General features: G+C 34.9%; 1 pseudogene; it reads left to right on the top strand.

Moving 5' to 3' along the window:
• The window catches only part of LOC120185899, a 43,034-nt pseudogene extending 28,511 nt beyond the window's left edge, over positions 1-14,523 (top strand).
• Positions 14,524-14,771: the final 248 nt, after the last annotated feature.

Here is a 14,771-nt window from a genome sequence, read left to right as displayed (position 1 = left end):
AGGCAAAGTTAAAGTTCTTGAGTTCTCTCCTTCTTCTTCTTCCTTAATACGTTAAAGCTATTGGGAAAAGGTGAGTTTGCATGTTAGTTAATTATTTATTGAATTTAAGCTTGATTTATGTTCTTTAGTTGATACTTAAGCTTAAGGAAAGGTTAAGTTATCTTAAAATTAAAAGATAAGGAAATTAGGATAGATTAAAGAAAATAGGGGAATAAGTGAAATCTTGGAAGAAGGTTAGTAAATAAAGTTTGAGTCTGGAATTGACTTGTCATCAACTTAATTAATAAGTATGAAGTGTTAGAATTGGAATTAGAACATGTGGAAAATTTGATATTATTCCTGAATTCGATGTAGAGGATTGAACTTTGAAGGTAAAGAGGTGTTAGATGAGTACAAATGGATTTCAGTTTGTATATTTGAGTTAGGAATATGAATGGAGTTAAGATATGATGTATTTAAGTTGATAGGAGTGAATTTTCGGGATTAAAATGTAAAATATGGGTTTGGGTATCAGTACTGCTTCATCCAAAACTGATACTTCACGAGAAAAATAAGGATTTTGGGTATAGGGGTATCGATACTGGTTGAACAATATCGATACCATAAGTCTGAATTTGGTAAAAGCCTTCATGAGGTATCGATACCAATGTTTAGGTATCGGTACCATAGTATTGTAGTATCGATACCAGATTAAGTGTATCGATGCCAGAAAACATCGAACCTAATTTTGGTATCGATACCTAGGGTAGGTATCGGTACCGTAGTATAGAAGTATGAATACCAGGTAGAGGGTATCGATACCGAAAAATGTCGAATCTAATTTCTATATCGGTGCCTTGAGGGGGTATTTGTAACACCCATCTCCCGTATACCCATAAATGTACTAGGCATAGATGTCACATCACTAATGTTATTGTTCCTAATTCAAAATCCCGTAAAATTTTTGCTTCATAAAAAACATTTAATTCATTAAAAAGAAATCATACATTAACTTTACAACGGTTTAATCTAATTACTATTTAGAGTGTTTTACTAAACCCTATTACATATCAACTAAAATATAACAAAAGTAGACAGGTATGCCATACGGTTACTGATGAGGTGACTCAGTTTAGATGTCCAATGATCTTCTTACTTTGTTTTGTTCAACCTACTCGTGAAATAAACACACGTTAAGTATTACTTAGTGAGACAAATATAAATAGTATAATGAAATCCATAAATCTATAATTATCCTTTATTAATTGATAATCAATTCGTTATTTCCATTTATTACTATTTCTTTATATTGCACCCGTATTGCCCATAAGTAATTCATAAACAAATTATGAATTACGTGATTAGCACACTTAGTTCCTAAACGGTTATTCATCCACATAGGATGAATTCCATGAAATGCACACTCAGTGTCGAAACAGGTATTCATCCACATATGATGAATTCCGTGAAATGCACACTTAGTGTCGTAACGGTTATTCATCCACATAGGATGAATTCTGTAAAAAGAACGCTTAGTGTCGAAACGGTTATTCATCAACATAGGATGAATTTCGTGAAATGCACACTTAGTGCCGAAACGGTTATTCATCCACATAGGATGAATTCCGTGAATTGCACACTTAGTGCTGAAACAGTTATTCATGCACATATGATGAATTCCAAGAAATTCACACTTAGTGTCGAAACGGTTATTCATCCACATAGGATGAATTTCGTGAAATGCACATTTAGTGCCTATTAGGTAATCACCACATACATCTTAAACAATCATACATATATAATTGGGGCAATATATAGTAACACGATTTAAATGCACTGACCTGTCTCGCCTTGCTTAGATATCCAAAATGGGAGATAATTACTCCAGAACTTGGCCCTTGCCTTTCGATTTACTCAACTCGGGAGCTTGATTTCGATCTATCCCACGTTCATTAAATACATGAATAATATCAATTGTTAGTGTATTTCCTCCTAACAATTATAACTTAAACATTAATCAAAATACTTATTATTAGCCTTTTTACAACCATATCAGCCCAACTTAAGATTTCTGGCCCTTCAGTATTGATACCTATAACATGGTATCGATACTACCCTACTATGGTATCGATACCCCTTCCGTTATCGATACCAAAATTAGCTTCGATGTGCCTTGGTATTGATACCCTCACCATGGTATCAATACTACTATGCTAGGGTATCAATACCCCCTTCTGGTATCGATACTAAAATTAGGTTCGATGTTACCTGGAATCGATACCCTAACCATGGTATTGATACTACCTAATCAGCACCGACACTGATTGAATTAGTATCGATACTCCTTGTATAATTCAGCCCAATCTTTGCCTATAGTATCGGTACTGTTCTTAGCACTACCGATACCCTGCCCAATTTTTCTAGTATTTAACCCGAAATTTACTTTACTTTGGCAAATTTTCCTCTCATTTACCTCTAACAATGCTATGTATCACTTCTCTACTTAACCTTACTAACTTTCATTCATTTAGATACTTATAGCATCTAGAATTTCTCAAATGCATTTGATTCTTAGAATCATACCAAAATTTCCAAGTTGTTTTTAAACTCATTTTAGGCTTCTAATCTTTCCTTTACTTCTTTGAAAAGTCAATTTTACAATAATCATCCATAAACCCTCCTATTTCAACATATCACTCAAAACCCCATTTTCTTCAATCTCTAATATCTTATTCATAACTTAGTTTTAATCTCATCTAACCCTTCCTTAAGCTTCCATAATATATAAAGATTCAATAACCAACAAAATTTGAAGGAATAAATCACAAAATTGAAAACTTACCTTTAGTCTTGGGAGAAACTTGAGAGAAAGAGACTTTTATCCAACCTAATCCCCTTTTTATTTATCTTTAATACTAATTTAAAATATACTTCAAATTCTCTTTCTTTTGAAGGACCAAAATGCCCTCTTACTAATCCATAGTCGCAATTTAACCATAACCATTCATCCTAATCATTCTCATCTTTCATTAATTAATAGAATAAATTCTCATATTTTTGAATCATTTCAATATTGTCCCTAAATTAGTATTTGGGGCATTACAATTCTCCCTTTTAATAAAAATTCATCCCCGAATTATAAAGAAGTACCTGAAGTAAAGAGATGTGGAAACTACTTTTTCATATCCTCTTCTCTTTCCTAGGTAGCGTATTCCACCTTATGATTCTGCCAAAGCACTTTAACCAACGAAATCTGTTTGATACGTAATTCCTTGGTTTCCTTAGCCAAGATTCGTACTGGCCCTTCCTCATAAGTCAAATCTGGTCAGATCTCTATTTCTTCAGTAATGATAATATGTGAGGGATATGATATGTACCTCTTAAGCATCAATACATGAAATACATTGTGGATCTTATCCATGTCTGGAGGCAAAGCTAACTGATAAGCTATGAGTCCAACCCTTTTTAATATCTCATATGGCCCAATGAACCTCAGACTCAACATTCCTTTTCACCCAAAACGTAACACTTTTTTTCCAAGGAGATACTCTCAAAAATTCTTTGTCTCCCTCCTGGTACTCTATTTCTTTTCTTTTCAAACCCTCATAAGACTACTGTCAGTCTGAGGCTATCTTTAGATTGTTCTGGATAATCTTTACTTTGTCCTCCATATCTTTCATTAAATATGGACCAACCAAATCCCAATTTTTTAATTCAAACCAATTTAATGGTGTTCGATATTTTCTCCCATACAGAGCTTTATACGGGGCCATCTTAATACTTGATTGATAACTATTGTTATATGCTAATTCCGCTAACGACAAATACTTTTCCCATGATCCCATAAATTTAATCACACATGCCCTAAACATATCCTCCAATATCTGAATAACTCGCTCTGACTGCCCATCTGTCTGCGGATGAAAAGATGTACTAAAGTCTTGAAGTAAATCTTGGATCTCGATTGGACACTATCAATATCAGTACTCCATGCAGTCTAACTATCTCTTTTATATACATCTCAGCGTACTTATTCATTGAGTAGTCTACTCGAACTGGAATGAAATGAGCTATCTTGGTCAATCTGTCTACAATTACCCAGATCGAGTCCTTTCTGCCCAGTGTCAGCGGTAGCCCCGAAACAAAATCCATCTTGACTCGCTCCCACTTCCACTCAGGAATGGATATTGGTTGCAACAACCCAGATGGAACCTGATGTTCAGCTTTCACTTGCTGACATGTCAAACGTGTTTGGCAACAAACTTTGTGACAGCTCTTTTCAAGCCTGGCCACCAGTAACGACTTTTCAAATCCTGATACATCTTATTTCCTCCTAGGTGCATCATCCAAGGGCTATAATGGGCTTCGTAAAGAATATCACTCCTCAAATTACCATCATCGGGAATGCAAAGTCTTCCCCGGTAATATAAGCATCCATATTCCCTTATTTCAAAATCTTTAATATCTTCTTTTTTAACCTGCGCCAATTTCATCAAACATTTATTATCTATACCTTGCAGCTCTTTTACTCGATCTAACAACATTGATTTTAATTTAATTCGATGATTAAAGAACCATCTCCATACATAGACATACGTGCGTCTAAAGCCCTTAAAGCTGTAAAAATATTTCAACTGAGTGCATCCGCTACCACATTAGCTTTTCCCGGATGGTAGTCGATAATCAAATCATAATATTTTAAGACCTCTATCCATCTTCTATGCCTTAAACTCAACTCTTTTTGAGTCAGCAAATATTTTAAACTTTTATGATCTGTATAAACACGACAACGCTCACCATACAAATAATGGTTCCAGTGTTTTAAAGCAAAAACCACTGCAGCCAATTCTAAATCATGTGTCAGGTAATTTCGTTCGTGATTCTTCAATAATCTAGAGGCATACGCCACAACTTTCCCTTCTTCCATCAACACACAACCCAACTCATTATGGGATGCATCACTATACACGACATATTCTTTACCCGACTCAGGTTCTATAAGAGCTGGAGCCTCAGTTACAATTATCTTTAACATCTCAAAATGGTTTTGACACTTTTCTGTCCAAACAAAGGGAACCTCTTTTCGCAACAGTTTGGTTAAAGGCAAAGCTAGCATTGAAAAGTTCTTTACAAATTTCCTATAATAACCAGTGAGTCCCAAGAAACTCCGAACTTCTATAATGTTCTTTGGGGATTGCCAATATACTATGGCTTAAATCTTTTTAGGATTCACTCTAATTCCCTCTGCCGACACTATGTGACCAAGAAAAGCAATCTCAGATAACCAAAATTCACATTTGGACAATTTAGTGTATAACTTATTGTCACGAAATATCTGAAGGACCATTCAAAGATGAGCATCATGATCCTCCTTTGACTTGGTATCATCTATAAACACTACCACAAATTGATCTAAGTATGGTTGGAAAACTCTGCTCATTAAATCCATAAATGCAGCAGGAGCATTTGTTAATCCAAATGGCATTACCATAAATTAATAGTGTTTATACCGAGTCTGAAAAGTTATCTTGGAATATCCTCCTTTTCGATCCTTAACTGATGATACCCGACCTCAGATCTATCTTAGAGAACACCACTGCGCCTTTCAACTGGTCAAACAGATCACAATCCTCGGAAGAGGATACTTGTTCTTTATCGTTACCTTGTTCAATTGACGATAGTTAATACATAACCGTATAGACTCGTCCTTCTTTTTCACAAATAGCACAGGCACTCCACAAGGAGAAATGATGGGTCGAATGAATCCTTTATCAAGCATCTCCTGTAATTGTGCTTTTAGTTCTCTTAACACCATTGGATCCATTCTATACGGAGCCATAGAAATAGGTTCGGTACCTGGGTAAACTTCAATTATAAACTCTACCTCACGATCTGGAGGTAAACTCGATAACTCTTCAGGAAAAACCTATGGAAACTCCCTAACTGTGGGAATATCTTTCAATCTCATTTCTGACACTCGAGTGTCTAATACGTTGGCTAGAAAAGCAGTACATCCATTTGACATCATTTTCTTTACTGTCATGGCTGAAATCACATTAGATAGTGACATCGCTTTATAACCAAGCACTATAATCTCGGAGCCTCCTGTATCCTTTAAGAATAGTCATTTTCGGTGACAATCTACCCATACACGATGTGGATACAACCAATCCATGTCCAAAATGATTTCGAACTCATCAAAGGGTAACTCCATTAAGTTTGCTAATAACACTATCCCTTTAATTTTAATTGGACATTTTCTCCACACCCTAGTCACCCTTGCACTTTGACCCATAGGATTTATTGCTATCATTTCACTAGCAATTGGTTCTAAAGGAATTCCTCTATTCTAATCATCTTAGTACTAATATAGGAATGTGAAGAACCTAGGTCGACTAGAACAAAAATAGGCTCATCAAAAAGGTAAAATGTACTTGTTATAATCTCTGGGTTATCTCGATCCTCATTGTTCTTTATAATATAAACTTGGGCCACTCCTCGAGTCTCTTGCCTTTGACCAGCCTCAGATTGATCACCTGATCTTCCTCTACCTCTGCTTCTACTAGGTGCTGCTATAGATCTCTCAGATTGCACTGATCTATCCCCAGATTTCTATGGACAGCTCCTAGCATAATGACCCATTCCTCCACAAATAAAGCAAGCGCCAGAGAGCACTCTAGACAATCCCAAGTGAAATTTACCACTTGTGTAACTTGGGTTATTTTTTCTCCAAAATCTCTACCCGATCTCGCAGCAAAAGAATGGGATTGCTTAGACTTCTGTGCAGCTACAACAGCCTCCGTTCTATCATTATATCGGGAACCGAATCCCTTGCCTCTCTTAGCAAAATCTGTAGATGAAGACATCCCACTCTTTTTCATCTATATACTCTATTCTGCAGCTATAGTCTCCTCTTGAGCTCTTTCAATCACCTTCCCTCTATTAATCACTTCTTGTATACTTGAAAAATTTAATGCTAACATCATCTCTTTCAGTTTAGGCCTCAGACCCTCTATAAACCAATCTCGATGAGCTTTATCATTAGGAACAACTTCTGTAGCATACCGACTGAGCTTATTTTATTCATACTCATGTACCGCTCGATCACCTTGTTTCAAGCTAAGAAACTTCAATAACATTGCCGTCATAAACTGCTCCCCGATATACTTATTCTTGAACTCCTTTTGAAAGAACTGCTAATTCACTTGCTCGGGTAACGCATAGATCGTCGTATTTGTCCACCATACCTGAGTTGAACCTCAGAGTAATGATACTGCTCCATCCAAATTTTCATGATCGGAGCATTGCAAACTTTCCAACATCACCTTAACATAATTTAACCACAAATCGACATCCATTGGACCTTCACTCTATTCTCCCCTGAACTATAGAGCTCCTAAACTTCATAACTCCTTTGGAATTAGCATTCGCGGTACTGGAAGAGCAGGCGAGGCGATGGAGGTTGGAACCATGTCAAGATAGCGTTGAGAGCTTGCATGAAAGTTCCAAACTTCGGAATATACATACCCTGAGGTGCCAGTGTGCTAGCGTTGTCAGACGGAATCGGATGTTTGCTATTCTCTTCATAGCTTTCACTACCCGATAATTCTCTACTCTCTCAACCAATCGCTCTTCTTGAATTAGTAGAATCCTACATATATCACATCATTCATAAGAATCATACTTAAGTTAGTAAGGAGAAACATCTTTCATAATCATTCAATACCCTATCAGTAACATTGACATCTTAGTGACATGTAAACTATTTTTATATCAAACTACACTCATTTTCTGTCGAGAATCGGCTAAACCTAGCTCTGATACCAATAAATGTAACACCCATCTCCCGTATACCCATACATATACGAGGTATAGATGTCATATCACTAATGTTATTGTTCCTAATTCAAAATCCCATAAAATTTTTGTTTCATAAAAAAACATTTAATTCATTAAAAAAAACACACATTAATTTAAATTGGCGAACAAAATGAGATGTTCAAATATATCATCATTTTATAATAGTTTAATCTAATTACTATTCAGAGTGTTTTACTAAACCCTATTACATGCCAACTAAATTATAACAAAAGTAGATAGGTATGTCATACGGTTACTGTTGAGGTGACTCGGTCTAGATGTCCAATGATCTCCTTACTCAGCTGTGTTCAACCTACGCGTGAAATAAACACACGTTAAGTATTACTTAGTGTGACAAATATAAATAGTATAACGAAATCCATAAATATATCATTATCCATTATTGATTGATTATCAATTCATTATTTCCATTCATTACTATTTCTATATATTGCATCTGTAGTTCCCATACGTCATTCATAAAGAAATTATGAATTTCGTGCTTTGCACACTTAGTGTCAAAACGATTATTTATCCACATAGGATGAATTTCGTGAAATGCACGCTTAGTGTCGAAACGGTTATTCATCCACATAGGATGAATTCCGTGAAATGCACACGTAGTGCCGGAAGAATTATTTATCCACATAGGATGAATTCCGTGAAATGCACACTTAGTGTTGAAACGGTTATTCATCCATATAGGATGAATTCCATGAAATACACACTTAGTGTCGGAATGGTTATTCATCCACATATGATAAATTCTGTGAAATGCACACTTAGTGCCGAAACGGTTATTCATCCACATAGGATGAATTCCGTAAAATGCACACTTAGTGCCGAAAAGGTTATTCATCCACATAGGATGAATTCCGTGAAAGGCACATTTAGTGCCTATTAGGTAATCATCACATACATCTTAAAAATCATACATATATAATTGGCGCAACATATAGTAACACAATTTAAATGCACTAACCTGTCTCGCCTTGCTTATATATCCAAAATGGGAGATAATTACTTCGGAACTTGGCCCTTGCCTTTCACTTTACTCGACTCGGGAACTTGATTTCGATCTATCCCACGTTCATTAAATACATGCATAATATCAATTGTTAGTGTATTTCCTAACAATTATAACTTAAACATTAATCAAAATACTTATTATTAACCTTTTTACAACCATATCAGCCCAACTTAAGATTTCTGGCCCTTCAGTATCGATACCTATACCATGGTATCAATACTACCGTACTATGATATCGATATCCCCTTCAGGTATCGATACCAAAATTAGCTTCGATATGCCTTGGTATCGATACCCTCACCATGGTATCGATACTAGTGTGCTAGGGTACCGATACCCCCTTCCGGTATCAATACAAAAATTAGATTCGATGTTACCTAGTATCGATACCCTCACCATGGTATCGATATTACCTTATTGGTGATGATACTGATTGAATCAGTATCGATACTCCTTGTATAATTCAGCTTAATTTTTGCCTATAGTATCGGTACTGTTCTTAGCAGTACTGATACCCCTTCCTAGTTTATCCTGTTTTTAACCCAAAATTTACTCAACTATGGCTAATTTTCCTCTCATTTACCCCTAACAATGCTATGTATCACTTTTGTACTTAACCCTACTAACTTTCCTTCATTTAGATACTTATAACATCTAGAATCTCTCAAATACAACTGATTCTTAGGATCATACCAAAATTTCCAAGTTTTTGTTAAACTCATTTTAGGCTTCTAATCTTTCTTTTACTTATTTGACAAGTCAATTTTACTAATAATCATTCATAAACCCTCCTATTTCAACATATCATTCAAAAACCCATTTTCTTCAATCTCTAATATCTCATTGATAACTTAGTTTTAATCTCATCTAAACTTTCCTTAAGTTTCCATCATATATAAAGCTTCAATAACCAACAATATTTGAAGGAATAAACCAATAAATTGAAAACTTACCTTTAGGCTTAGGAGAAACTTGTTTACGGGAAAAAGAGAAAGAAAAGAGAAAGATACTTTTATCCAACCTAATCGTCTTTTCCCTTATCTTTAATTCCAATTTAAAATATACTTCAAATTCTCTTTCTTATAAAGGACCAAAATACCCTCTTACTAATCTATAGTCACAATTTGACCATAACCATTAATCTTAATCATTCTCATCTTTCATTATTTAATAGAATAAATCCTCATATTTTTGAATCATTTTAATGTAGTTCCTTAATCAGTATTTGGGACATTACAGTATTAGTACCCAATAATAGAAGTATTTGGGATATTATTATCTTATCTAGTTTAAAGTAGTAAGAATCCTTTTCGAGTATTTTAAATCCTAATATTTATTAGATTATATTCATGTAGATATTGAGCACAAACAAGTTTCGGAATGACTGCAGAGTCAGGATTGATCCTAAGAGATAGAATTATAGAAGTGGATTTGGGATTAAGCAAGGCTAAGGATAGTTCATACCCTAGATATTGTTGTATGGAAATAAGACTTGTGATAAGTCTATTTCCTATAGTTGAGTTCATGATTTCATATTCATGTGCATGCATATATATTATGGTTATAGTGAGTACATGCATAATTCATACATGCTTTAATAGGATATATTAAGTCATGAATGTGACCATAAGAGGATAATTCTAAGTTATGTATGAAAAGATAAAGGATCATATATGTGCATGTGATGTGTTTATATGAGAATGATAGAAGTGATTTGAAAATGTAACATGTAGTCATAATTAAGCCCATGTTATATGATATGAGAGCTGTAGGTATAATTGGCATGCCAAGAGTCGAGGGTTATAAGTGGTCCTTCAGGACAAATTTTAAGTTCCCCTAATGGGAATTTATTCGAGCTGTGGTGACAGCATTTGTGCACAACCTTAGTGTACTCACGTACCTCTTGTTCTCAATAATGTACATGGGCATCTAAATATAAATTGAATTAAAACTTTTATAAGAATTCAGATTTTATCTGTGCATGGCATGATCATATATGTTATAGTATAATAGTTACATGCAACTGTAATGTCATGATGGAATGATAGTAGGGCATGTTTCATGAATTCATTGTACATATTCTATTATGCCTCACTAAGTTTGTGACTTAGCGTTTAAGTGGTTTACACGTAGGTATTAAGAAATAAGGAGATCAAAATTAGGAGTTACAAGGACAGTATACCCTACTAACAAATCAGATCAGAAGTAATTTGTAAAGTATGTATTTTATTGTATCTAGTGTGTTGCCATGTAAAAAAGTTGTGAATTACGAATGCTCTGTTCGATTTTGTAATATTTTGGTCCAACTTCTGTAAATTAACAAATATTATTTTAATGAAAGTTTAAAATTTTCATATTTTTATAAGAGTCAAAGTTTTGAAAAGTCAATGTCACACCTTGGATTCGTATCCGGGTCGGGTACGGGTTGGGGGTGTTACACCTTTTTTATTTCCAACACTTAGTTTTCAGTATTTGCATTTAGGCATCTTAACTTATTATTTCATTTTATTTTAGTAATCGATCTTGCTTGCGGGATATTTATATTTATGTTTTAGTTTTATTTATTTACCCTCTTATATGTATGATATTTATAATTATGGACGGCATCTATTGTGCGACACCAGACGATGTACCATGGTGTATGCTTTTCGCTAAGGACATTGTCCTATTAGTAGACTGGCTGCCTGGAAGACTTCTTTGGAAGAAAAAGGTCTAAGGATCAATATTGAAAAGACAGAGTATTTATGTTCAAACTTAAGTGGGAACCAAAACATTGTAGATGTAGAAATATGCATAGAAGGACGCGTTATCCCCTCAAAGGAATGTTTCAAGCACCTAGGGTCTATGATACATAAATATGGGGGTGTAGATGATGATGTTACACACCGTATAAAGGCGAGATGGCTAAAGTGGAGGGCTGCTACTGGAGTTTTGTGTGACAAGAAGGTGCCTATAAAACTTAAGGGAAAATTTTATAGAATGACAATAAGACCAGCCCTGTTGTATGGATCAGAATGTTGGGAAATCAAGAAGGATCACGTAAGGAGGATGGAGGCCGCAGAAATGAGAATGCTTTGATGGGCTTGTGGTAGTACTCTGTTGGACATGATACCAAACTCTACTATTACGATGTCCTTGGGGGTGGTGTCTGTATCTGAAAAATTGAGGGAGGGAAGAATACGATGGTTTGGGCATGTCCTTAGGCGACAACCGTATGATGCGGTCAGGAGGGTAGAGTCGATTACAGTCGACGGTTCCAGAAGAAGAGGACGACCAAGGCGGAAGTGGAAGACTTCTTGAGATCTGATTTGAAGGATTTAGACCTTACCGAGGACATGACCTCTGATAGGAAAGTATGGAGACTTAAGACCAGGGTAGCCGAGTAGTGCGGGTCACAGACATAGGGTGTAACATCTCTGTCTTCGTTTTAATGTCTTTATAATAATTTCCATGACTTCTACTTTATATACGTTTCTTTCATTAGAATTTATGAAGGCTTAGAACTAGGGTAGCAAAGTAGTGTTGCCTTAGTTTAGGTTTTAACCAATTTGACTTTATTCCTTCTCGTAGCTTGCTATCATTGACTTCTGTGTATCCTTCTCTTTAGGTTTCCTCTTTTTAAATTTAGTCAGGTCTTACGTTTCTGTCTATATGTAAAGATTTTTATGCAGGGATTACTTCCCATTACAGACGCGCATATGAAGACTGCTTATGAAGACTGTTCAACTATGTATTTATTTATTTATTTATTTGTACATGCATTTTTCATTTTATCTTTATTTTTAATTTTCTGACTGTCGGAGGTCTTTCACGGAAGTTGCTCTCAATCCTGGCGTTGGGGGCAGCCTACTATCCTATCTCCCCCTCCACTATTGCATATGAGAATAGGGTTTTGTTGTTGTTGTTGTTTTATGTTGGTCCTTTATTTATGTGTATATTTAGACCTTATTTTTATATAAACCATCATTGTTTTCTAATATATGTAAATAAGAAAATTTTATTGTGAGGGAAATCTATGAAGATATCCCCGACTACAAGGGAATGTGTCTTTTCGAGGATTTTTCGCACAAAAGTTTTGTTTTGCATTCGATAGTTTTCTTTACTTTGCATTTTGATTCTGATTATTATTCACCTCGTTTTGTATTATTTAGTTTTATTTTATTTTGATATGAGGAAAATGTAAGGTATCTCTTTTTGTGAGGGGGATCTATGGGAAAGTCTCCTAGCTATAAAGGAAGTGGATTCCCAAGGATTGTTCGCACATAAAGGCATTATTTTATATGAATATTCCTAAAATTCAATATAATACTATTATTTTTAAACTATAATATCTATATAATTAAGGACACGTAATTTTGTGAGAGGAATACATGAAAAAGTCTCCTAACTATAAAGGAAATTTATTTTCAAAGATTGTTCGTACAAAATGATGTGATTTATCTTATAAAAATAATTATAATTTTTGGGGTTAAATAAATAGCTTTATTCTATAAAAATATATTTTGGGTTGTTTAATCTTTTTGACCCATTGCATTTATTATTTTAGTTGTTTTTTGAAATTGACACTTTTTAAATAAATTCAAATAAATAGAAGAATCATAATTTAATATGTTTTCAAGTTTGTAATTCCTAATATTTAAACATCATATAATTGTTTAGGTACCAAACTTGGGCATTGTGGGGTGCTCATCATTCCACACACGTAATCGACTCCCGAACGCTTAAAAAGGAATTTTTGGTAAAACGTATACCATTTTTTTTCGTCTTTTAATGATTTTTCTGAACTCACTAAAATGATGTTTAAGGTTTCTAACCTACCTAATTTAAAGGTTGGTAGCGACTCCAAAATCAAATTGTTTTCAAAATTATATTTTATTGTCTTCCCCGAATTAAATTTTGTAAGTCTAACAAATCTCTAAAGGAGACGTTATGACATACCGATCGTCTAGTGCCTCTGCAATGTGGTCATGGATGTTGTGGAACTCAAAATGGTCAAAGTAAGTCTTTGCTGGGGTCAGAATTCGTGGAATTTTCAGAAACTCCATCTTTTCCAGACTATGAGTTGGCTGCGATAGCCACCGATATAAGTAACCTTGCTTGGCTAAAAAGCGGATTGGAAAATAACAGCGTCGGAGCAATGGATGATGCAGCTATTGGCAGGGCCATGGCTAGGTCGTTTGAGGCCCTCTGCAAATTTTTGTAATGGGGCCCTTAGATCTCGAACTTATTTTTCTGAAATAATAAATGACTAATTTCATTAACTTAAAAAACTGATAATATACTTTATTTTCGGGCCCTTGTGCAAATTTGAACTTGTTTTTCCCAAAAATAAATTTATTTGTTAACGAGATTCAAACTTAAAATCAACAAAGTCATGAGCCCAATGATCTAACCACTGCTCTATATCTATTTTTCTGCTTCTTAATGACAACAACTGATAGATATACTCTATTTTGGGACCCTGTTTTTTGAGGTCCTGCGCCGTTGCGCACTATGTGTTTGCTCAGCCACGCCCCTGGTTCCTAGTACAACACCTCATAGATCTCTAGCGCAAATGGGACATTTTGAGGAGAGCCGAATGAGTGATTGTTTAAGTATTGAAGAGAGAAACAGCCAGTTAATGTGTACTATGATCAACCTGCTGTCAACATAGAATGAGGCGATTGTCCTTATAAATTGAGAGAATGTGGTCAGAAAAATGATGAAGAATGGTACTCTTTTTGTTTGAATCAGCTTGGGAGTAATGCTGGAAGGGGATCCTGATTTATCGCCTTCAAGGTAAAAGCCATATGATACTGAATCATAAGAAATGCTTCACCTGTTTCATGTTCATTGCAATGCTTGCCTGCATGCTTAAATGTGCATAGCAGTTGTTAAGTTCGATACAGGGGATCTTGTTTAC

Source organism: Hibiscus syriacus, unplaced genomic scaffold (genome assembly GCF_006381635.1).
Source record: "Hibiscus syriacus cultivar Baekdansim isolate YM2019G1 unplaced genomic scaffold, ASM638163v2 tig00113145_pilon, whole genome shotgun sequence".
In the NCBI taxonomy this organism is placed as follows: domain Eukaryota; kingdom Viridiplantae; phylum Streptophyta; class Magnoliopsida; order Malvales; family Malvaceae; genus Hibiscus; species Hibiscus syriacus.
The sequence above is the reverse complement of the archived record's forward strand: the minus strand, read 5'-3'. Positions and strand labels throughout refer to the sequence as shown.